Consider the following 24862-nt stretch of genomic DNA (forward strand, 5'->3'; position numbering starts at 1 on the left):
CTGCAGGGAACGACCCCTTAAAGAGTAAGGAACATAAAAAGTCCTACGAACGTATGGCCGGAAACGCGTTCCAGCTGAGGTACATCCACTTGCAGCTGGAGACAACAGATATTTGACAGTGCAGGTTTCATAGACTGAAAGCAGACATGAGAACCCACCACGAAAATGGGAATGTTCGGTTTGTATTTGAGTTTTACCTCCACACTCGAGAGGGCAGTGAGCTGGAGCATCATCATGTAGTAGCCACAATACCGTTCGTACCTCCAAAGGCACGTCTTAGACAGTGCCACGCTCAGGAAATGCTATTATAGCTCGCATGTGAGGCTGAACAGGGGCAGAGGGTTCGTTGCCACCATACCATGGGTATTCTTCGCAGCCCACAGTTGGGTGTCGTGAAGGTTGACGACATCGCCGCTCGTAAAGGTAGCCTATTTGTTAAGAGAGTGGAGGACAGAAATCCCAGCGATGTGGTGGCGCCCGCATCTCGTGGTCGTGCGGTAGCGTTCTCGCTTCCCACGCCCGGGTTCCCGGGTTCGATTCCCGGCGGGGTCAGGGATTTTCTCTGCCTCGCGATGGCTGGGTGTTGTGTGATGTCCTTAGGTTAGTTAGGTGTAAGTAGTTCTACGTTCTAGGGGACTGATGACCATAGATGTTAAGTCCCATAGTGCTCAGAGCCATTTGAACCATTTTTTTGATGTGGTGGCCTGTGAGACGAACCAACGACAAAACAGTCGCCGTGGAGGCAAGTCCGTAGGTAATGAGGTCTGCACATCTTGTGCGTGGCAGTTTTCGTGTAGAATGTTCCACACGGTCGTCTGGCTTATCCCATACTGAGAGGCCACTTGCCTCGTGCTGATACCAGGGTCACTGTTAAAGAACTTTTATCTCCATCTTCAAGTGGGTGCACCCGACACCATCTAAATGAGAAGGCCGAACAACTGCGAGAACTCGATGCTGCGACGTCAGCTAAAAGCAGAGAATGTCAACAGCTGTTTTCTGCTGCATCAACAACGTTCTGGATATTAAAAACTCATTGTGCTATGTGATCGTTAAGACGTTATTATTTAAGTACACAGAAATCATATTATGTGTTAATAAGTTATGTTTGTGTGCGTTTAGCCCAACGTAAGATACACTGAAGAGCCACAGAAATTGGTACAGCTTCCTCATATCGTGTAAGGCGCCGGCGAGCATGCAGAAATGCCGCAACACGGCGGGGCATGGACTCAACTAATGTCTGAAGTAGTGCTGGAGGGAATTGACGCCATGAATTCAGCAGAGCTGTCCATAAATCCGTAAGAATACAAGGAGGTAGAGATCTCTTCTGAACAGCACATCGCAAGGCATCCCAGATATGCCCAATAATGTTCATGTCTGGGGAGCTTGATGGTCAGCGGAAGTGTTTAAACTCAGAAGAGTGTTCCTGGTGCCACTCTGGAGCAATTGTGGACGTGTGGGGTGTCATATTGTCCTGCTGGAATTGTCCAAATCCGTCGGAATGCATAATGAACACGAATGGATTCAGGTGATCAGACAGGATGGATACGTACGTGTCACATGTCACAGTCGTATCTAGACGCATCAGGGGTCCCATATCACTCCAACTGCACACTCCCCACACCATTACAGAGCCTCCAGCAGCTGGAACAGTCCTCTGCTGACATGCAGGGCCCATGGATTGATGAGGTTATCTCCACACCCGTAAACGTCCATCCGCTCGATACAGTATGAAACGAGGGCTCGTCCGACCAGGCAACATAATTTCGGTCATCAACAGTCCAATGTCGATGTTGCCGAGCCCATACGAGGCGTAAAGCTTTGTGTCGTGCAGTCATCAAAGGTACACGAGTGGGCCTTCGGCCCCGAAAGCCCATATCGATGATGTTTCGTTGAATGGTTCGCACGCTGACACTTCTTGATGGCCCAACATTGAAATCTGAAGCAACTTGCGGAACGGTTGCTATTCTGTGACATTGAACTATTCTCTTCAGTCGTTGTTGGTCCCAATCTTGTAGGATCTTTTTCCGGCCACGGTGGTGTCGGAGATTTGATGTTTTACCGGATTCCTGCTATTCACGGTACACTCGTGAAATGGTCGTACGGGGCAATCACCAGTTCATCGCTACATCGGAGATGCTGTGTCCCATCGCTCGTGCCCTGACTGTAGCACCATGCTCAAACTCACTTAAATGTTGATAACCTGCCTTTGTAGCAGCAGTAACCGATCTAACAACTACGCAAAAAATGGTTCAAATGGCTCTGAGCACTATGGGACATAACATCTGCGGTCATCAGTCCCCTAGAACTTAGAACTACTTAAACCTAACTAACCTAAGGACATCACACACATCCATGCCCGAGGCAGGATTCGAACCTGCGAGCGTAGCAGTCGCGCGGTTCCGGACTGAGCGCCTAGAACCGCTAGACCACCGCGGCCGGCAACAACTACGCCAGACACATCTTGTCTTATACAGGGTGTTACAAAAAGATACGGCCAAACTTTCAGGAAACATTCCTCACACACAAATAAAGAAAAGATGTTATGTGGACATGTGTCCGGAAACGCTTAATTTCCATGTCAGAGCTCATTTTAGTTTCGTCCTCGATTCACCGTCAGATAGCCCAATTGAAGGAAGGTAATGTTGACTTCGGTGCTTGTGTTGAAATGCGACTCATTGCCCTACAGTACTAGCATGAAGCACATTAGTACGTAGCATCAACAGGTTAGTGTTTATCACGGACGTGGATTTGCAGTCAGTGCGATGTTTACAAATGCAGAGTTGGCAGATGCCCATTTGATGTATGGATTAGCACGGGGCAATAGCCGTGGCGCGGTACGTTTGTATCGAGCCAGATTTCCAGAACGAAGGTGTCCCGACAGGAAGACGTTCGAAGCAGTTGATCGGCGTCTTAGGGAGCACGGAACATTCCAGCCTATGACTCGCGACTGGGGAAGATCTAGAACGACGAGGACACCTGCAATGGACGAGGCAATTCTTCGTGCAGTTGACGATGACCCTAATGTCAGCGTCAGAGAAGTTGCTGCTGTACAAGGTAACGTTGACCACGTCACTGTATGGAGAGTGCTACGGGAGAACCAGTTGTTTCCGTACCATGTACAGCGTGTGCAGGCACTATCAGCAGCTGATTGGCCTCCACGGGTACACTTCTGCGAATGGTTCATCCAACAATGCTGTGTGTTTCCATTCCATGATTAATGTGATTTGAAGAGAAGTAATAAAATGAGCTCTAACATGGAAAGTAAGCGTTTCCGGACACATGTCCAAATATTTTCTTTCTTTGTGTGTGAGGAATGTTTCCTGAAAGTTTGGCCGTACCATTTGGTAACACCCTGTATAGGCGTTGCCGACCGCAGGGCCGTATTCCGCTTGTCTACATATCTCTTTATTTGAATACGCATGCCAATACCAGTTTCTTTGGCGCTTTAATGTACGTTGGTGCCGTGTCATCTGCATTATGATTCTGAATTGTTGCATACCAAAATTTAATGGAAATTACACAACAGAAAAAGGTTAATGTTTTCAGGTTTCTTAAAGACTATATAATCAGAGAGGAATGGATCCACGGGAGGATTCCACACTATCTTATTCAGTGGTAAATTTCACATTTATCTTTGTTGAGAGTTATTTTCAATATAATTTACTAATGGATGTTTTACATTTTGGTATATTAATGTCTGTAAGGGCATTTTACTTGAATATATTATGATTACTGTATTTCACTGCTCATTTTTCAGGTGTGTCACAGGCAAATAAAAGCTACCGACATTATCTGCGAAGTATCTGCCACAGACAGAAAACTATAACTGCTCCACTTTCATATCCTCAGCTTGATTCAGATGCTGTGCCATGCATTTTTCAGATCTGTCCATACTACCTTTTTTCAACTTCTTGACCATCGAGAGAGGGACCAGAAGAAAAAAGGAAAGCATCATCGTTAATATAACCAACCGTAATGAATATTTAGAGACAATATAATATAACAGCATTCAGGAACAGGAAGGGAATGTTTATGTAATATCTTTACAGAAGAAATCGAAGAAAACAGTGAATGAAGAGTGTGTTATTTTTAAGTATATTGATTTATACGAAGTTCAAAAAATGGCTCTGAGCACTATGGGACTCAACTGCTGTGGTCATAAGTCCCCTAGAACTTAGAACTACTTAAACCTAACTAACCTAAGGACCTCACACACATCCATGCCCGATGCAGGATTCGAACCTGCGACCGTAGCGGTCGTGCGGCTCCAAACTGTAGCGCCTTTAACCGCTCGGCCAATCCGGCCGGCTTATACGAAGTGCTGTCCCATTACATAGAGTATATCGTGACTGATAATAATTTGGAAGTGGAGGTCTGTTCGAAATGTGTTTCGTGAAACAAAGTTCTAATTACGGAATCCGTTCTTGAAGTTTCACTGCTAACAGGAAACAGTGTGAACACAACCGACTGTATGGTTCATGCCTCAGTATTTTGATACAAAAATATTGTTTGGAAAATGCTCCAGATATTCCTAACAGTTCATACCCATGAAAATAACGGGTTTTTTCTCAAAGACGTTATCAGCTTCGTTAACAAATGTACTAGTTATGTTTTATATGCTACTCACAAAAAATAGCTGTTATGCGTTCTTAATTGTTTTTGTATCATTTCCTCATAAACAGCTGTACCTTTTTGTCTGTTAACTATCCTAATTCAAGTATCAATTCAGCAATCAGTAATTTTATGAGTCACGCAAATCTTTTGTTTTTGACTGTTTTATATTACGATCCCCGCTTGGCTGTGACGTCACGGTATAGTTGTTTGGCCTTGTCCCTTGGAATCTGCAATTCATTTCCTGCCGTAAGTCTGACGAACTTTTTTGCTGCATATCCTCAGAGCAATCGTTTCGTACAGTGTGTACCCGTATAACAAAACCACCCCGAGTGGGTACTCCAATCACATGGGAACGGCCGTTAGTCCTTTACCGAAATTAAAAACCTGGCACGATGGACTGGTTGGCAGTTTTTAGTTTATTTAGTTTTTGGTTCTTTAATTTTTATTTCTTTAAGGATATCATAGCTACGCCGACTCTCAAATACAACTATTACCTAAGTTTCTGAACCAGAATTTTGGAACTCTGTTTGAATGTACGATGATTCTGGCTTCCGTTCATCGTACTGATTCGTGCTCACTTCACGTATATTTCATAGTGAACTCCCTTTTTACTGCGTCTTTTGGTCGCACGCACTAAGTGGTTCACGGCAGTAACCTGCCTTGTTCAGTGTCAGGCTATGACACCTGTGTGTTGACGAGGAAGTCAAACCCTCGCATGTTGTTAGTGCATCAAGGACGCGAAGTTTATTGAATAGTTACAGCAGCAGTTGGTGCCGCAACAGCAAGTTCCAGCGACAACAGTAAATTTAGATTCAATATAACGTGCTACAGAAACAGAAGATTGATATGTTGAAGTGCTTTTCAGATGGGAACAAAGCTCCGCCAGCAGCATCAACATCGCTTGTACGTACGCCAGCATGGTCCGTACCTATGTTTCCGGCGTTTGAGGAATCGAAGGAAACTTGGCATACATCTGTCCAACGGTTTCTGCTGTTTTGTCAGGCTCAAAATGGTTCAAATGGCTCTGAGCACTATGGGACTTAACTGCTGTGGTTATCAGTCCCCTAGAACTTAGAACTACTTAAACCTAACTAACCTAAGGACATTACACACATCCATGCCCGAGGCAGGATTCGAACCTGCGACCGTAGCGGGCACGTGGCTCCAGACTGTAGTGCCTAGAACCGCACGGCCACTCCGGCCGGCTCTGTCAGGCTCACAACGCTTCTGATACTCCTGTATAGTTTGCATTTCTTATTATTTTCAGTTAGTTACCTATGTGCGCTGGCTCGCAAATTGCGAGCACACGTATCATTTGATGTCTCATGCAGTTTGTTGTCAGCTTTTTCTAAGAGGTATGCGGATATGATAAGTGAAAGGCAAAGTTTCAACCTGTCCTGGAAGAAAGTGAAGGGGTGGTATAAATTCTAGTTGGTCGATCTACAAAATTGTAGTCGCCAGTGCAGTTCTCTGTGCTCACAGTACAACCCATCTGAGTCAAACCTTTGAGTCGATATTTACAGGGTGAGTGAGAAGTCGTTCCCCAGTTTTAAATGCCACAAGTTTTGTGATTGTAGGTATTTATTGATAAACATTGTTTCCTGAGAATACCTCGACTGTCCGTAGTATCTGCTTACGGGTAACGACGAGGTGGCAGGAAAGTTGATTTTAAAAGAAAGCACCCAGATCGTTTCGCGGCTTGAAGTGTGGTAATCTATAGCCCTTGTCCAGGGACGGTGGTGGGATGTTCATAGCCCTCATGCCACACTCGATGCTAAAACCAATTCGCCTGGAGGACTAACATTTTTCGTAAAATTCACACACACACACACCGTAATGTCAAAATATCACATGTTATTATTTACCACTATTTCGTGGAATATGCTATGACGTCGCACACACACACTGTAGTGTCAAATTATGTCACCTCGCAATTTTATTATTTTTTTGACTCTACCTCTCACTACAGTGCATTTGAATGGCAGCGGATGATCAGTCATTAATCCACAGCACTTAAATATTTCGTAATTTAAATGCACATCCGCAAGAATGGATGTATTTACACATCCACCAATTCTGTTTTGACTGATATGTCCGCGTTTTGGTCTTTCCACCAATTCGCCTATTTCTGGATTTGGCGGCCTACCAATTAACCAGTTGCACAGCCAGTTTACCAATATCCGGATATGGCATGCTACCAAATTGCCGATTTCACAACCAATTACCATTTTCCGGTTTGGCGTCCCACAAATTTGACCAATATCACCCATTTCCTACCTATTTAAAACGTGATACAGCTAACAGTTACAGGACCCTCCTGCTGTAAGGTCAGCTGCTAGCATTTTATAAACTGCAAATGTGTGTGCTGTTATTTGTTGATACGGCTGAAAACAAAAAAAAGCAATTTTTAGGACCTATATGTATATCGTTAATTTAAAACCGAAAATTACAAACAATGGTTCAAATGGCTCTGAGCACTATGGGACTTAACATCTGTGGTCATCAGTCCCCTAGAACTTAGAACTACTTAAACCTAACTAACCTAAGGACATCACACACACCCATGCCCGAGGCAGGATTCGAACCTGCGACCGAAAATTACAGCAATAGCCACTCATTGTCATGCTATATTCCTCCTGATTGCCTGTCAGTCCAAGTAAACTGTCATATCTTGATGTAGATGTCTCCTCCTGTGACTCAGACAGTAGCAGATCCTGGAACACTACCATTTACAGGACTAGCCTTTCTGCCCGCATTGGAAGAAGAAAGGAGGATTGGGTTTAACGTCCCGTCGACATCGAGGACAATAGAGACGGAGCACAAGTTCGGATTAGGGAAAGGCTGGAGAAAGAAAGCGGCCGTGTCCTTTCAAAGTAATCATCCTGGCATTTTCCTTAAACGATTTAGGGAAATATTGGAAAACCTAAATCAAGATGGCCGTTAGCGGGTTTGAACCATAGTCATCCCGAATGCGAGTTCAAGATGCTAACCAATGCGCCACCTCGCTCCCTAATCGCATTTGAAATTGGCTGTTTCGGCTGTAGGTGCCTGCTGCGGTATCTGTGCCATAGCATAGTCAAACAACAAGTGGTCCGATAGGTCGGGAAAGCGTCCTGTGAACAATTGCTGCTGCTGCTGTTGAGGCAATAGTGCGTCACAGAACAAATCCATGTCATGGTCCAGCACCAGTTCAGAGACTGTAACAATAACAACAAAACCTAAATATAAACACATTAAATATGTGTGTTGTGTACAGACAACGCCATAACGTTATTAATTTATCACAAAAGGTCAACGTCCCTGCAAAATATTCATGCATTAGTTCTGTAAGTCATGCAAGGAAGCAGTACATCGTTAGCTGCTGCCCTCGCGCTGCGTTGGGCCGCTGTGATGTGGGTACGCAGATTGATGGCTTTTACTAATAACAACCATTCTGTTAACAGAAAAAGAAAGATTCACTAATGCTTACTGTCCGTCGTCTTCTCCCCATCTGTTCAAATGATCAAATGTGTGTGAATTCCTAAAGGACCAAACTGCTGAGGTCATCGGTCCCTAGACTTACACACTACTTAAACTAACTTAAGCTGAGAACAACAAACACACCCATGCCCGAGGAAGGACTCGAACCTCCGGCGGGAAGAGCCGCGCAATCCGTGACATGGCGCCTCGAACCACACGGCCACTACGCGCGGTCTCCCCATCTGATCGCTGATGCTGCTGGCGCGCTTCGTACTGGACAAAGTACAGGCAGTAAAAGATGGCACTAACCCAGTACAATTATAGAAATTAAAATAGCTCTAAGAAGGGTGGGGGGGGGGGGGGAGGGAGGAAGGAGGGAGCCGTTCTTGCACACCATTAGCGACGTGGGGCAGCGCAGTTATTAGTACATATGTAGCGCCATTGGCCTCCTTAAACAGCACCATACGCAAATTAATTAGATAGCTCCCGCGATGCAACGGGTGTGGTGAAGCGGGGGCACAATTGCTGAGGCTCGGATGGTGGCGGGATCGCGGAATAGGAGTGGCGTCCACAGGGAAGTGATATGATACTGTCATGGCCTTGGTACAGCTGTCCTCCTGTGGGTACTGAGGATTTCAGTAATGCTGGTGCGAAACACACAGACGAAAAAAAGTCCCAGTACCAAGAAATAATTGAAGTAGAGTCATGAAATTTTGCGAATACCTTTGTCCATGTAACATATTTAAGTGATTAACGTTGCAACACCATAGGTTATTGAAGGAGCGAGAAAGACTATTACAAATGTGAAATAATGGTATATTAAAAACCGGTGTAACGCCAGAATGTTTAATGCAAGAATGCAAATGTGCGTGCACTGTGTCTTAGAGGTGTCAGATTTCAGTTTTTGGGATGGAGTTCCATGATTCTTGCACTTGGTCGGCCAATACAGGGGCGGTTAATGCTGTTTGTGGATGACGCTTGAGATGTCATTCCATCACGTCCCATATGTGCTCGACTGGAGACAGATCTGGTGATCGAGCAGACCAAGGCAACATGTCAACATTCTATAAAGATGCGCTACAAAGATATGTGAGCGAGCATTAACCTGTTGGAAAACATCCCTGGGAATGCTACACTATTGGCCATTAAAATTGCTACACCACGAAGATGACATGCTACAGACGCGAAATTTAACCGACGGGAAGAAGATGCTGTGATATGCAAATGATTAGCCTTTCAGAGCATTCACACGAGGTTGCCACCGGTGGCGACACCTGCAACGTGCTGACATGAGGAAAGTTTCCAACCGATTTCTCATACACAAACATCAGTTGACTGGCGTTGCCTGGTGAAACGTTGTTGTGATGCCTCGTGTAAGGGGAAGAAATGCGTACCATCACGTTTCCGACTTTGATAAAGGTCGCCTATCACGATTGCGGTTTATCGTATTGCGACATTGCTGCTCACGTTGGTCGAGATCCAATGACTGTTAGCAGAATATGGAATCGGTGGGTTCAGGAGGGTAATACGGAACGCCGTGCTGGATCCTAACGCCCCCGTATCACTAGCAGTCGGTATGACAGGCATCTTATTCGCATGGCTGTAACGGATCGTGCAGACACGTCTCGATCCCTGACTCAACAGATGGGGACGTTTGCAAGGCAACAACCATCTGCACGAACAGTTTGACGACGTTTGCAGCAGCATGGACTATCAGCTCGGAGACCATGGCTGCGGTTACCCTTACCGCTGCATCACAGACAGGAGCGCCTGCGATGGTGTACTCAACGACGAATCTGGGTGCACGTATGGCAAAACGTCATTTTTTCGGATGAATCCAGGTTCTGTTTACAGCTTCATGATGGTCGCATCCGTGTTTGGCGGCATCGCGGTGAACGCACATTGGAAGCGTGTGTTCGTCATCGCCATACTGGCGTATCACCCGGTGAGACGGTATGGGGTGCCATTGGTTACACGTCTCGGTCACCTCTTGTTCGCATTGACGGCACTTTGAACAGTGGACGTTACATTTCAGATGTGTTACGACCGGTGGCTCTACACTTCATTCGATCCCTGCGAAGCCCTACATTTCAGCAGGATAATACACGACCGCATGTTGCAGGTCCAGCACGGACCTTTCTGGATACAGAAAATGTTCGACTGCTGCCCTTGCCAGCACATTCTCCAGATCTCTCACCAATTGAAAACGTCTAGTCAATGGTGACCGAGTAACTGGCTCGTCACAATACGCCAGTCACTACTCTTGATGAACTGTGGTATCGTGTTGAAGCTGCATGGGCAGCTGTACGTGTACACGCCATCCAAGCTCTGTCTGGCTCAATGCCCAGGCATATCAAGGCCGTTATTACGGCCAGAGGTGGTTGTTCTGGGTACTGATTTATCAGGATCTACGCACCCAAATTGCATGAAAATGTAATCACATGTCAGTTCTAGCATAATATATTTGTCCAATGAATACCCTATTATCATCTGTATTTGTTCTTGGTGTATCAATTTTAATGGCCAGTAGTGTATTTATGAATGAGACCACAAAAGGTCGAACAACCAGACTAACGTACAAATGTGCAGTCAGGATGCTTCTCATAACCACGAGAGTGCTTCTGTTGTCACCCTAAATCACACCCTGACCATTACTTCAGGTGTAGGTCCATTGTGTCTAGGTCGCAGACAGGGTGAGTGCAGACGCTGCCGTCACTGGCACCGAGACGGAGTGGGCTTTCATCAGAAAACACAACAGATCTCCACTCCGCCCTACAGTGAGGTCTCTCTTGACACCGCTGAAGTCGCAGTCGGCCGTGGTTTGAGGTCAGAGGAATGTACGCCACAGGTCGTCTGCCTCGGTGCTGTCCTTGAAGTAGCCGATTTGTAACAGTTCGTTGTGTCACTGTGGTGCCAATTGCTGCTCAAATTGCTGCTGTAGATGAAGTATGATTTGCCAGAGCCATACGCCTAACGTGACTGTTCTGCCGGTAGTGCCACGTGGCAGTCTTCTTGCGACCTTACATATTCGTGACTACCACTGCCAGAAATCATGTGCAGAGGTTATATTCCTGCAAAGCCTTTCTGCAATATCACAGAAGGAACATCCAGCTTCTCGTAGCCCTGTTATGTGACCTCGTTCAAACTCGTTGATGTCTTTATAAAGACGTTTTCGTCGTTTTAAAGGTATTGTTGACTAACACCAACTTATTACCTCCAGTCTCAAAGGTAAATAACACTCCCGAGCATTATAGCGTGCCACTCGGGACTAGCCGAGTGGTCTTGGGTGCTGCAGTCATGGACTGTGCGGCTGGTCTCGGCGGAGTTTCGAGTCCTCCTTCTGGGATGGGTGTGTGTGTTTGTCCTTAGGGTAATTTAGGTTACGTAGTGTGGAAGCTTAGGGACTGATGACCTTGGCAGTTAAGTCCCATAAGATTTCACACACACATTATAGCGCGTAGTTAAAACAAACCTGAACTGTACACTCATAGAGGCGCTACTAGAGCCACTCCTATGCGACTGGCATAGGACTGAAACCCGAATAGACGTCATGTTTCAGATGTAGAAACACACCTACCAGCTTTTGCTTATCTTGCACAATTTTCCTTCATGCTGTCATTGTATAACAAGTACAACAGTCTGAGTACCAGATGATGACGTCAACGTTTTCGGGGATGCTACAGTGATGTCAATGGATCTGGGAATACTGAGGCTGACGTCAACGGGTCCAAGAATGCTGATGCTAACGTCGGCGGTTCCGGAAAGTCGAAGATTCTGGGAACACTGAATATTAACAATTGTGGGAATACTAACAGGTATCAGGGAATTCCTGGCCAGAACATTCAATACTCCCCTACTTTCGTGTCTCTGTTGTTGATGCTGATGAAAGAGAAGGGAGCCGGTGAAATCCGGTATCGTCACACAAGTTACTTTTCTAAAAGTCTCTGTCCCATTTAGAAAAACACCATAAACTGTGCGTCACATTCCCTGACTGCGCGAGTTATAGCGTGGTGAATTTTTTTTCAGAGGGGGACGATACCATAACTCCTCCTCTTCTGAGTTAAATACTATTAACGCAAATTTGATTTGATACTAACCCTCTTTATTAGATCACTCAACATGTCTACTTTGAACAGCGTAACTAGTATATTTAGGTGCTGGACAATAATATGGAGAAAACAGCGAGAAATGCATGTTTGAACATAAATGCGGATGCTAGCCACGCCTGCTGGTTGCACTGTCGTTTTTGACCGCAAACCGCAGCTGCTCTCAATACGTTGCAAGTGCCAGTCGTGGTCAGAACAGTGTTCTGTGTAGTTGTGAGTGCATTATATCGGAGACAATTGAATTCGAACGTGGGCAAATCGTTGTTGCTCTGGTGGTGTGTGTTCCCTTATCCAAGGCAGCTGAAGTGTTAGGTGTTTCACGAGACACCGTATCGAAGATGTATACTGCATACAGGAAACGCGGAAAACATCATCCGCTAAGTCACAACGCGGACTAAAATTTGTGTTCAGTGGTCGTGACATACAGTCACTGACGAGGATTGTGACTAGAAATAAGAGGACGACAGCAGAAAAACTCACTTCAGGCTCACTTCAGGACAGAATGTCGACGGCCGGTGTGGCCGTGCGGTTCTAAGCGCGTCAGTCTGGAACCGCGTGACCACTACGGTCGCAGGTTCGAATCCTGCCTCGGGCATGGATGTGTGTGATGTCCTTAGGTTAGTTAGGTGTAAGTAGTTCTAAGTTCTAGGGGACTGATGACCTCAGTAGTTAAGTCCCATAGTGCTCAGAGCCATTTGAACCATTTGACAGAATGTCGCACTCGCAAACCCTGTCAGCACCAAAACAACACGAACAACTTCAGTTGGAAAGACCACATAGATAATATTGTGGGGAAGGCGAGCCAAAGGTTGCGTTTCATTGGCAGGACACTTAGAAGATGCAACAAGTCCACTAAATAGACAACTTACACTACACTCGTTCGTCCTCTGTTAGAATATTGCTGCGTGGAGTGGGATCCTTACCAGGTGAGATTGACGGAGGACATCGAAAGGGTGCAAAAAAAGGGCAGCTCGTTTTGTATTATCACGTAACAGGGGAGAGAGTGTGGCAAAAAATGATACGCGAGTTGGGATGGAAGTCATTAAAGCAAAGACGTTTTTCGTCGCGGCGAGATCTATTTGCGAAATTTCAGTCACCAACTTTCTCTTCCGAATGCGAAAATATTTTGTTGAGTCCAACCTACACAGGTAGGAATGATCATCAAAATAAAATAAGAGAAATCAGAGCTTGAACAGAAAGGTTTAGGTGGTCGTTTTTCCCGCACGCTGTTCGGGAGTGGAATGGTAGAGAGATAGTATGAGTGTGGTTCGATGAACCCTCTGCCAAGCACTTAAATTCGAATTGCAGAGTAATCATGTAGATGTAGATGTAGAAGGCAGCACCAGAAACACTAAACTGCAGGGCGAACTGGAATTCCAAAACCACTCACCGGTGATGCAAATGCCCGCAACATGAAAAAGTGGAGACAAACCCATAAAACGTGGGCTATGGAACGACGGAAGAAAGTAATGTGGTCGGATGATTCTTGTTTCACAGTTTCCAACTTCTGGGCGAGTTTATGTTCCAATAGTGAAACATGGGGGAGGGATCCGGTGATGGTTGGGCAGATATATCATGGTACTCAGTAGGTACTATAATTACTCTGCAAGGTCATATTACTGCCAAGGATTATGTGACTATTTTGGCTGACCACGGCCATCCCATGCTACAGTGTTTGCAGTTTTCCAGTTTTCCAAGAGGACAAGGTCTCTGTTCACACAGCTCACATCACCCAGGACCAGTATTGTGAGCTCAAGAATGAATTGTATCTCGCATGGTCACCATAGACACCAGATCTTATTATTAGAGAGCCTTTGTGGTCTACTTTGGAATGAAGTTGCGTGATCGCTATCCACCTTCATCGTCACCTAAACTTGCCACTATTTTCCAGGAATAATGGTATAATATTCCCTTCAATACCACATAGGACTTGTAATTATCCATTCCGAGAGGAGTGGAAGCTGTTTTTAATGCCAGCTTGTATCCTGCGCCGTCTTAGGCATAGTAATGGGCTGGGTTTTTGGTGTTTCTACACTACTGGCCATTAAAATTGCTACACCAAGAAGAAATGCAGATGCTAAACGGGTATTCATTGGACAAATACACTCCTGGAAATTGAAATAAGAACACCGTGAATTCATTGTCCCAGGAAGGGGAAACTTTATTGACACATTCCTGGGGTCAGATACATCACATGATCACACTGACAGAACCACAGGCACATAGACACAGGCAACAGAGCATGCACAATGTCGGCACTAGTACAGTGTATATCCACCTTTCGCAGCAATGCAGGCTGCTATTCTCCCATGGAGACGATCGTAGAGATGCTGGATGTATCCTGTGGAACGGCTTGCCATGCCATTTCCACCTGGCGCCTCAGTTGGACCAGCGTTCGTGCTGGACGTGCAGACCGCGTGAGACGACGCTTCATCCAGTCCCAAACATGCTCAATGGGGGACAGATCCGGAGATCTTGCTGGCCAGGGTAGTTGACTTACACCTTCTAGAGCACGTTGGGTGGCACGGGATACATGCGGACGTGCATTGTCCTGTTGGAACAGCAAGTTCCCTTGCCGGTCTAGGAATGGTAGAACGATGGGTTCGAAGACGGTTTGGATGTACCGTGCACTATTCAGTGTCCCCTCGACGATCACCAGTGGTGTACGGCCAGTGTAGGAGATCGCTCCCCACACCATGATGCCGGGTGTTGGCCCTGTGTGCCTCGGTCGTATGCTGTCCTGATTGTGGCGCTCACCTGCACGGCGCCAAACACGCATACGACCATCATTGGCACCAAGGCAGAAGCGACTCTCATCGCTGAAGACGACACGTCTCCATTCGTCCCTCCATTCACGCCTGTCGCGACACCACTGGAGGCGGGCTGCACGATGTTGGGGCATGAGCGGAAGACGGCCTAACGGTGTGCGGGACCGTAGCCCAGCTTCATGGAGACGGTTGCGAATGGTCCTCGCCGATACCCCAGGAGCAACAGTGTCCCTAATTTGCTGGGAAGTGGCGGTGCGGTCCCCTACGGCACTGCGTAGGATCCTACGGTCTTGGCGTGCATCCGTGCGTCGCTGCGGTCCGGTCCCAGGTCGACGGGCACGTGCACCTTCCGCCGACCACTGGCGACAACATCGATGTACTGTGGAGACCTCACGCCCCACGTGTTGAGCAATTCGGCGGTACGTCCACCCGGCCTCCCGCGTGCCCACTATACGCCCTCGTTCAAAGTCCGTCAACTGCACATACGGTTCACGTCCACGCTGTCGCGGCATGCTACCAGTGTTAAAGACTGCAATGGAGATCCGTATGCCACGGCAAACTGACTGACACTGACGGCGGCGGTGCACAAATGCTGCGCAGCTAGCGCCGTTCGACGGCCAACACCGCGGTTCCTGGTGTGTCCGCTGTGCCGTGCGTGTGATCATTGCTTGTACAGCCCTCTCGCACTGTCCGGAGCAAGTATGGTGGGTCTGACACACCGGTGTCAATGTGTTCTTTTCTCCATTTCCAGGAGTGTATATTATACTAGAACTGACATGTGATTACATTTTCATGCAATTTGGGTGAATAGATCGTGAGAAATCAGTACCCAGAACAACCACCTCTGGGCGTAATAACGGCCCTGATACGCCTGGGCATTGAGTCAAACTGAGCTTGGATGGTGTGTACAGGTACAGCTGCCCATGCAGCTTCAACACGATACCACAGTTCATCAAGGGTAGTGACTGGCGCATTGTGACGAGCCAGTTACTCGGACACCATTGACCAGACGTTTTCAATTGGTCAGAGATCTAGAGAATGTGCTGGCCAGGGCAGCAGTCGAACATTTTCTGTATCCAGAAAGGCCCGTACAGGACCTGCAACATGCGGTCGTGCATTATCCTGCTGAAATGTAGGGTTTCGCAGGCATCGAATGGAGGGTAGAGCCACGGGTCGTAACACATCTGAAATGTAACGTCCACTGTGGAAAGTGCCGTCAGTGTGAACAAGAGGTGACCGAGATGTGTAAACAAAGGCACCCCATACCGTCTCGCCGGGTGATACGCCAGTATGGTGATGACGGATACAACCTTCCAATGTGCATTCACCACGATGTCGCCAAACACGGATGCGACCATCATGAAGCTGTAAACAGAACCTGGATTCTTCCGAAAAAATGACGTTTTGCCATTCGTGCAACCAGGTTCGTCGTTGAGTACACCATCGAACGCGCTCCTGTCTGTGATGCAGCGTCAAGGGTAACCGCAGCCATGGTCTCCGAGCTGATAGTCCATGCTGCTGCAAATGTCGTTTAACTGTTCGTGCACATGGTTGTTGCCTTGCAAACGTCCCCATCTGTTGACTCAGGGATAGAGACGTGTCTGCACGACCCGTTACAGCCATGCGGATAAGATGCCTGTCATCTCGACTGCTAGTGATACAAGGCCGTTGGAATCCAGCTCGACGTTCCGTATTACCCTCCTGAACCTACCGATTCCATATTCTGCTAACAGTCATTGGATCTCGACCAACACGAGCAGCAATGTAGCGATACGATAAACCGCAATCGCGATAGGCTACAATTCGACCTTTATTAAAGTCGGAAACGAGATGATACGCATTTCTTCCCCTTACACGAGGCATCAAAAAATGGTTCAAATGGCTCTGAGCATTATGGGACTTAACTTCCAAGGTCATCAGTCCCCTAGAACTTAGAACTACTTAAACCTAACTAACCTAAGGACGTCACACACATCAATGCCCGAGGCAGGATTCGAACCTGCGACCGTAGCGGTCGCGCGGTTCCAGACTATAGCGCCTAGAGCCGCTCGGCCACCCCGGCCGGCCACGAGGCACCACAACAACGTTTCACCAGGCAACGCCGGTCAACTGCTGTTTGTGTATGAGAAATCGGTTGGAAACTTTCCTCGTGTCAGCACGTTATAGGTGTCGCCACCGGCGTCAACCTTGTATGAATGCTCTGAAAGGCTAATCATTTGCATATCACAGCATCTTCTTACTGACGGTTAAATTTCGCGTCTGTAGCACGTCATCTTCGTGGTGTATCAATTTTAATGGCCAGTTGTGTATATTTTGTCCAACCCCTGTGTAAGTCACTTGTTACTTGCTACCATTTTTATTTTATTTTTATTTTATTTATTTATTATTCCGTGGGACCAAATTAAGAAGTCTCCATGGTCATGGAACGAGTCAATACATGAAATTATAACACGATATTAGAAACAGGTAAAATGAAATAGAAAAAAGACATATTCCGGTGACAAGTAAGTTTAAATAAAGAAAATCGACAATGTAACACTGGAATTTGCTTACTTTTTTGGCTCTTCCAGGAGCTCCTCGACAGAATAGAAGGAGTGAGCCATGAGGAAACTCTTCAGTTTAGACTTAAAAGAGTTTGGGCTACTGCTAAGATTTTTGAGTTCTTGTGGTAGCTTATTGAAATTGGATGCAGCAGAATACTGCACTCCTTTCTGAACAAGAGTCAAGGAAGAGCATTCCACATGCAGATTGGATTTCTGCCTAGTATTATCTGAGTGAAAGCTGCTAACTCTTGGGAATAGGCTAATATTGCTAACAACAAACGACATTAAAGAAAATATACACTGTGAGGGCACTGTCAGAATTCCCAGACTATTGAATAGGGGTCGACAAGAGTTTCTCGAACTTACACCACATATAGCTCGAACAGCCCGTTTTTGAGCCAAAAATACCCCTTCTGAATCAGAAGAATTACCCCAAAAAATAATACCATACGACATAAGCGTATGAAAATATGCGAAGTAGACTACTTTTCGTGTTGAAGTGTCACTTATTTCAGATACTGTTCTAATGGTAAATAAAGCAGCATTTAGTTTCTGAACAAGATCCTGGACATGGGCTTTCCTCAACAGCTTACTATCTACCCGACCGCCTAGGAACTTGAACTGTTCCGTCTCGCTTATAATATGCCCATTCTGTCTGATCAAAATATCGGTTCTTGTTGAATTGTGAGTTAGAAACTGTAAAAATTGAGTCTTACTGTGATTTAGCATCAAAGTATCTTCCACAAGCCACGAACTTATTTCATGAACTACATTATTTGATACTCTTTCCATATTACACACAAGATCCTTCACTACCAAGCTGGTGTCATCAGCAAACAGAAATATTTTTGAATCACCTGTAATACTAGAAGGTATATCATTTATATAAATAAGAAACAGCAGTGGCCCCAGCACCGACCCTTGGGGAATGCCCCACTTAACAGTGCCCCATTGGGACTGAACATCACTATCACTCTCAATATTGCGGAGAATTACCTTCTGCTTTCTGTTCTTAAAGTAAGAGGAGAACCAATTGTAAGCTACTCCCCTTACTCCATAACGGTCCCACTTCTGCAGTAATATTTTGTGGTCAACACAGTCAAAAGCCTTCGTTAAATCAAAGAAAACACCTAGCGTTCGCAACCTTATATTTAATCCGTCCAAAACCTCACAGAGAAAAGAGAATATAGCATTTTAAGTTGTTAAACCATTTCTAAAACCAAACTGAACATTTGACAGCAAATTATGTGAATTTAAATGCTCCAGTAACCTTGTATATACAACCTTCTCGATAACTTTAGCAAACACCGATGGCATAGAAATAGGTCTAAAATTGTCAATATTATCCCTGTCTCCCTTTTTATAAAGTGGCTTCACTACCGAGTACTTTAATCGGTCAGGGAACCGACCACTCCTAAAGGAAAAGTTACAGATATGGCTAAGTACTGGGCTCACATACATAGAACAATACTTCAGTATTCTGTTAGATACCCCGTCATATCCATGAGAGTTCTTGGTCTTTAGTGATTTAATTATTAACTCAATCTCCCTCTTGTCAGTATCATGGAGGAGCATTTCAGGTAACAGTCTCGGAACACTTTTTTCTGAGAGCGCTATATGATTCCCTGTTGGGACTAGGTTTCTATTTAGTTCACCTGCTATATTCAGAAAGTGATTATTAAATACTGTACATAAATGCGACTTATCAGTAACATGGACATTCCCACTACGCACTGATTCTATATCCTCGACCTGTCTCTGCAGACCAGCCACTTCCTTTACGACTGACCATATGGTTTTAATTTTATCGTGAGACTTAGCTATTCTATCTGTATACCACGTACTTTTTGCCTTCTTAATAACATTTTTAAGCACCTTACAATACTGTTTGTAATGGGCTGCTGCATTTAGATTCTGACTGTTTCTAACGTTTTGATATAATTGGCACTTTGTTCTACAAGACATTCGTATCCCTCTAGTCAGCCACCCAGGCTTCCTGTTTGTGCTAGTATCCTGTTTTGATCGTTCTAACGGAAAGCAACTTTCAAAGAGCACGAGAAAAGTCTTGAGAAAAGCATTATATTTATCGTCTACTGTATCAGCGCTATAAACATCTTGCCACTCTTGTTCCTTGATAAGGTTTACAAAGGTCTCTACAGCAACTGGATCAGCTTTCCTAAACAGCTGATGACTATATTTAACACGTTTTGCAGCACAAAAATCTTTTAGAGTTAAAATTTGTGCATCATGATCTGAAAGGCCATTCACCTTTTTGCTAACAGAATGCCCTTCTAGTAATGAGGAATGAACAAAAATGTTGTCCATGGTTGTTCTACTGTTCCCTTGCACTCTCGTTTTAAAGAATACGGTTTGCATAAAATTATTTGAATTAAGGAGGTCTACCAGCATCCTCTTCCTTGCACAATCACTTATACAATTAATATTGAAGTCACCACATATAACTAACTTTTTGTATTTCCTATAAAGTGAACCAAGAACCTCCTCTAGCTTTAGCAAAAATTTTGTGAAATCGGAGTCTGGGGATCTATAAACAACAGCAGTTAGAAGTTTAGGTCCGTTAAATTTAACACACCTGCACAAAATTCAAACACCTTTTCAGTGCAGTACTTTGAAACATCAATTGACTCAAATGGGATGCCGTTTTTCACATACATGGCTACTCCCCCACACCGCAAAGAGCTCCTCGAAAGGCTGCCAGCCAACCTGTATCCTGGTAAAGGAAGCCTCTGAATTATCTCCTTATTTAAGAAGTGTTCAGATATACCAATAATTTCAGAGTCAACATCTACAAGCAGTTCACTAACTTTATCTCTAATACCTTGTATATTTTGATGAAATATACTAATTCCCTCATTACTCGGATACCTAAGCTTTGTCAAAAGTGGTTCCTTTGTTAGAGAGACTTCCCTTAAGCAGGAATACCTATCAGCTGACTTTCATCTAAAAAATGGAGAATGTTGTTACAGCTTGTCTTCAGATCCATTCTCGAGTAAAAATCATGGCACAACCAGCATATGGATACTCTAATATACTGTTCTAAATCTTTATTACGTGTGAATCAGCTCTTTCCTGTCTGTGTCTCTTGCGTGTGTAGTAGAGAATAGTGCAGTTCACTCAGGATATCAAACTTATGACTACCGGAGGCTGTTGAAAGGTCCATCTCTCATCATCGTTATGACAATCAGATATTCAATCTTAATTACTTACATCAAATAATTTCATGATTTTAAAGCCAAATGAAACTGCAGAACACTAATGTACGTACGTTGCTTACGGCTTATTCTTGTAATTTATGCTACCACTCTTTATTTTTAGTGAAAAGAGAAACGGAATTTTTACATGGTGATATGTTGGCCAACAAACAATGACTTTAGAAATTTTAAACTAAAAGCAATTATAGAGACTTACTTCATAGCGTATAGTATTTTTTTTCAACGAACTGAAACGTTTCACATCGAGTTATGAACATTGAAGCTGATCTGACCATTAGTTTCTACGGAATAATATCAGCTCAAAGAGAAATTTCATATTTGCCAATATTCTGTTTTGTCCTCTGCGATAAAATAACATGCAGTAGCGCAGAGAGTCCACAGTTTACCGCGATGAACTCTAATTCACAGTTTAAATCTGTTAAGAGTAATTACTTTATCTGCTCGCCGAGAAATTGACAAAAATAAAAGAATCACTTTTACAGCACTCACACATCAATAACACCGGAGCAGCGTATGTGAACCAGCCAACGCTTCATATATAACTGTGAATCGAAGCACATAAAGACCAAAAGGACGTAAAGCGTTAGTGATCCTCCATTTAAAGGTAATTGCACTGAAAATCGCCGATGTATATCCAGCGCGTCAGTGAAAAGTGGAATCAGTTACGAAATTGGATTATTATCGGGGTTGCTATGATTCACAAAGCAACTAACGTAAATATCTATTAGAAATACAGAAAAACATTAAAATTCATTAGATCAGATAAAATTTCGATGTACCTAGAAGTTAAATTCCGTGTTCAGTTAAGCGATCTGTCTAACGCAACTGAGAAATATCTATTCGTGTATTAATTTAATTTTTACTCAAACCGAGTTTCAGAAACGTATAAGTATTACAACGCTATGCTGAAAGATACAAAAAAGATTGCTCCTTTAAGAACAGTCATTTCTTTCTGATGCCACAACGAATATCTTAGCTACATAATTAGTTTTCCAAACCACCAAACACGTACAAACAGCTAATGTGGATATTCATGAGTTTAGAAGTCAATAAACTCATATTATGCTGTTTACAGCAAATAAATAGTATCGGTGAATAATGACGTGACATAGAAATAATTTTGGACAGTTCTCGATGAATGTAACAGAACCACTCCTGTTCATGTCATGTTTAAGTGCATAATGTTACTAGCAAACTCACACTTTTTAGCAGACGGTGTGGCTGTATGTTCTGAAATATTATCCGGTAATTATTATAGTAATAACCCATCGGGTCTTGATGTCGTACTGATCTGATGTAAATTGCGGCGGATATCTTAAAATATAGAGGCATTTATGCTGCAATTATTGACTACCGAACTTGTGCAGTCATGTGCGTTGTACAGTACTGGCGATGAAATGTGCAACTTACACTATTGCCGTCCCACTGCGATTCATCAGAATTTGCAGCCGACCCCATTTACGTGAAGACGCTTGCAGCAGTATTCGTACAATTTTCAGTGCCTTTCTTCATATCCGTGGGTGTCAGGAACTTCACTAGAGTGACTGCCGCACAATCACCGTTCTTATAAAGGGGCTTTACCAGCAGCGCGTGACCCTTCACGGAGACAGTCATGTTGGGCTATCATCCGCAAACTGAGAAACAGCAGTGTGCCGCGTATCTTTTGGTGTGCATATTCTGACGCTTGCAGCACCATCTATTGATCAAATTTTCATTAAATTTTGTTTTGTTTCGTGATGTTTCCACATTATGCGGTTCAAATTTTACATCATTCTGAGCAGCGGTTCTCTTTCTACAGCGTTTTGAAGCCGGAGCTTTAACCATGGATATACTGTATTTACGAGTAATTCTGAGTCGTATGATGAAGAATACCGGGTATGAAATGGCGCCACCAGTGCATAAATACAGCAGTTAATGCTTTGCGAATTCACGTAACATTCAGATCCTTGATTACATCCAGTGAAAGCATTTCAGTCTCAACGGGACATCATAGTGACTGAAATGTCTAACAGAGGTTTTACTTCCGTAGCTGTCACTAAGCGAGTGGAAATTTCGAAATTTGTGGTAAGGTTCTACGGGACCAAATTACTGAGGTCATCTGTCCCTAGGCTTACACACTAATTAATCTAACTTAAACTAAGTTATGCTAAGGACAACACACACACCCATGCCCGAGGGAGGACTCGAACCTCCGACGGGGGGAGCCGCGCGAACCATGACAAGGCGCCTGAGACTGCGCGGCTACCCTGCGCGGCCTAATCGAATGGCTTAGTGATTAGAACACTGCATTCACATGCGGGATTAGGGGTGTAGTGACTAGTGCGCTGGATTCACATTCGGGAGGAACGCGTTTCAAATCGCCATCTGTGAGCCCAGACTTCTCAGAATTTCCCTGGATAACTTAGGAAAAAATTGTGATGGTTAGTTTGAAAAGGATACGGCTGATTTTCTTGTCCAGTTCTATCTTCCATAACTATAAGGCCTTTCGACTGGTAAAACGCACGCATCGGGAATACTGTACTGAACATACGCTCCTGGCTATTACACATCCAGTCACATTAATATGACCATCTGTCAAAAGTCTGACTAACAATCTATTTCAGAGCGACCAGCTGCGAGTCGTGCTGGAAGACAGTGAATGAGGTTCTGGAAGGTACCGACAAGGATGTGGAGCCATACTGACTAGGTTCAAATGGCTCTGAGCACTATGGGGCTTAACATCTTAGGTCATCAGTCCCCTAGACTTAGAACTACTTAAACCTAACGACAGCACACACATCCATGCCCGAGGCAGGATTCGAACCTGCGACCGTAGCAGTCCCGCGGTTGCGGACTGCAGTGCCTAGAAACGCACGGCCACCGCGGCCGGCCAATACTGACTCCAGCGCCGTGGCCAGTGTGCTAGGTTTCTGGGATGAGAATTCATGGAGCGAACAGCCCGATCGAGGTGGTCCTACAGATTCCAGATTGGCTTCAAATACGGGGAGTGTGGTGGCCAGTGGAGTACGGTAAACTCATCCTGGTGCTCTCCGAACTACCCACGTTCGGTGTGAGCTGTGATATGTGGCATTGTCTTGCTGGTAGATGTCATGGTGCCGAGGAAAAGCAAACTGCACGTAGGGGTGGACTTGATCCCCAAGTATAGATGTATACTTCTGTGCCTTCCTGAATGACCCTGTTCCCTCTCTGGCCTGGACTCTTTGCTTTCAGACTTCTCACGCCGTAAACGCAAATAGCCATCTGTCCGAAGGAGTATAAAGTGCGATCCATCTGAAAAGGCGACCTGCCACCACTCAGTGAAGGTCCATTTGTGGTGTTAGCGTGCAAATGACAGCCTTTGTCGCCGATGAACCACAGTCTGCAAAGGTTCATGAACCAGGCGGCTGCTGTGAACGCCAATATACAGCAATGTTCGCTGAACGTTCAGTAATGAGACACTGTTAGTAGTTTCTTGTTCCGTCTGGGCGGTCAGTTTTCCAACAGTTGTACGTCTATTCGTCTGTACACATCTCCACTGCCGTTGTTCACTCCTGTCATCTATGGCCCGTAGTGCACAACAGTTGCTTTGGCTCCGGTTTTGGATAGCGCCATTATGCTACGCATGGTATACTTTAACAACGGCGCACGTGAACAATTTACAGATTTGCCCGTTTCGGAAATGCTTGCACCACTGGCCGGATACCCAATGATGCCCTTTTGGACGTCAGACAAATCGCTCCTTTTCCACATTACGACAACAGCTGCATTGTTGTCTGGGTCGCCTGGACACGCTTTATATACCCTCCACTCCTAGTGATGCCACCTACTCTCTTTGAGTGATCTTGCCGGTTGACGTTAAACATACGCGGTGGTGACTTTAATGTGACTGGACCGTGTACAACACCGTGAAGACAGAATGCAACAAACTTCAAATTGCCCTGTTATGATATGAAAATGATTAGCATTTTAACACAACCGAAGATACAACTTAGGAGGAAGGCCGTTTACATTCTGTATACAAGCAAATATCATGCAGCGGATTTCTCATTTAGGAACTGATTTGAATTTTCTTTGGTTGTGGGAAGATCATGTAAGAAGGAGAAACGTCTCCTGGTTAATGTCAGATTTTGACAGCGGTAGGATCTTGGCCTGCGGAGACT

The 24862-nt window shown here is 44.9% G+C and overlaps 1 protein-coding gene across 1 annotated transcript in view; it reads right to left on the minus strand.

Annotated features, from left to right (window-relative positions):
• The window catches only part of LOC124556294 (glutamate receptor ionotropic, kainate 2-like), a 414191-nt gene that overhangs the window by 61550 nt on the left and 327779 nt on the right, over positions 1-24862 (minus strand). The window lies entirely within an intron of this gene.

This window comes from Schistocerca americana, chromosome X, assembly GCF_021461395.2.
Source record: "Schistocerca americana isolate TAMUIC-IGC-003095 chromosome X, iqSchAmer2.1, whole genome shotgun sequence".
Taxonomy (NCBI): domain Eukaryota; kingdom Metazoa; phylum Arthropoda; class Insecta; order Orthoptera; family Acrididae; genus Schistocerca; species Schistocerca americana.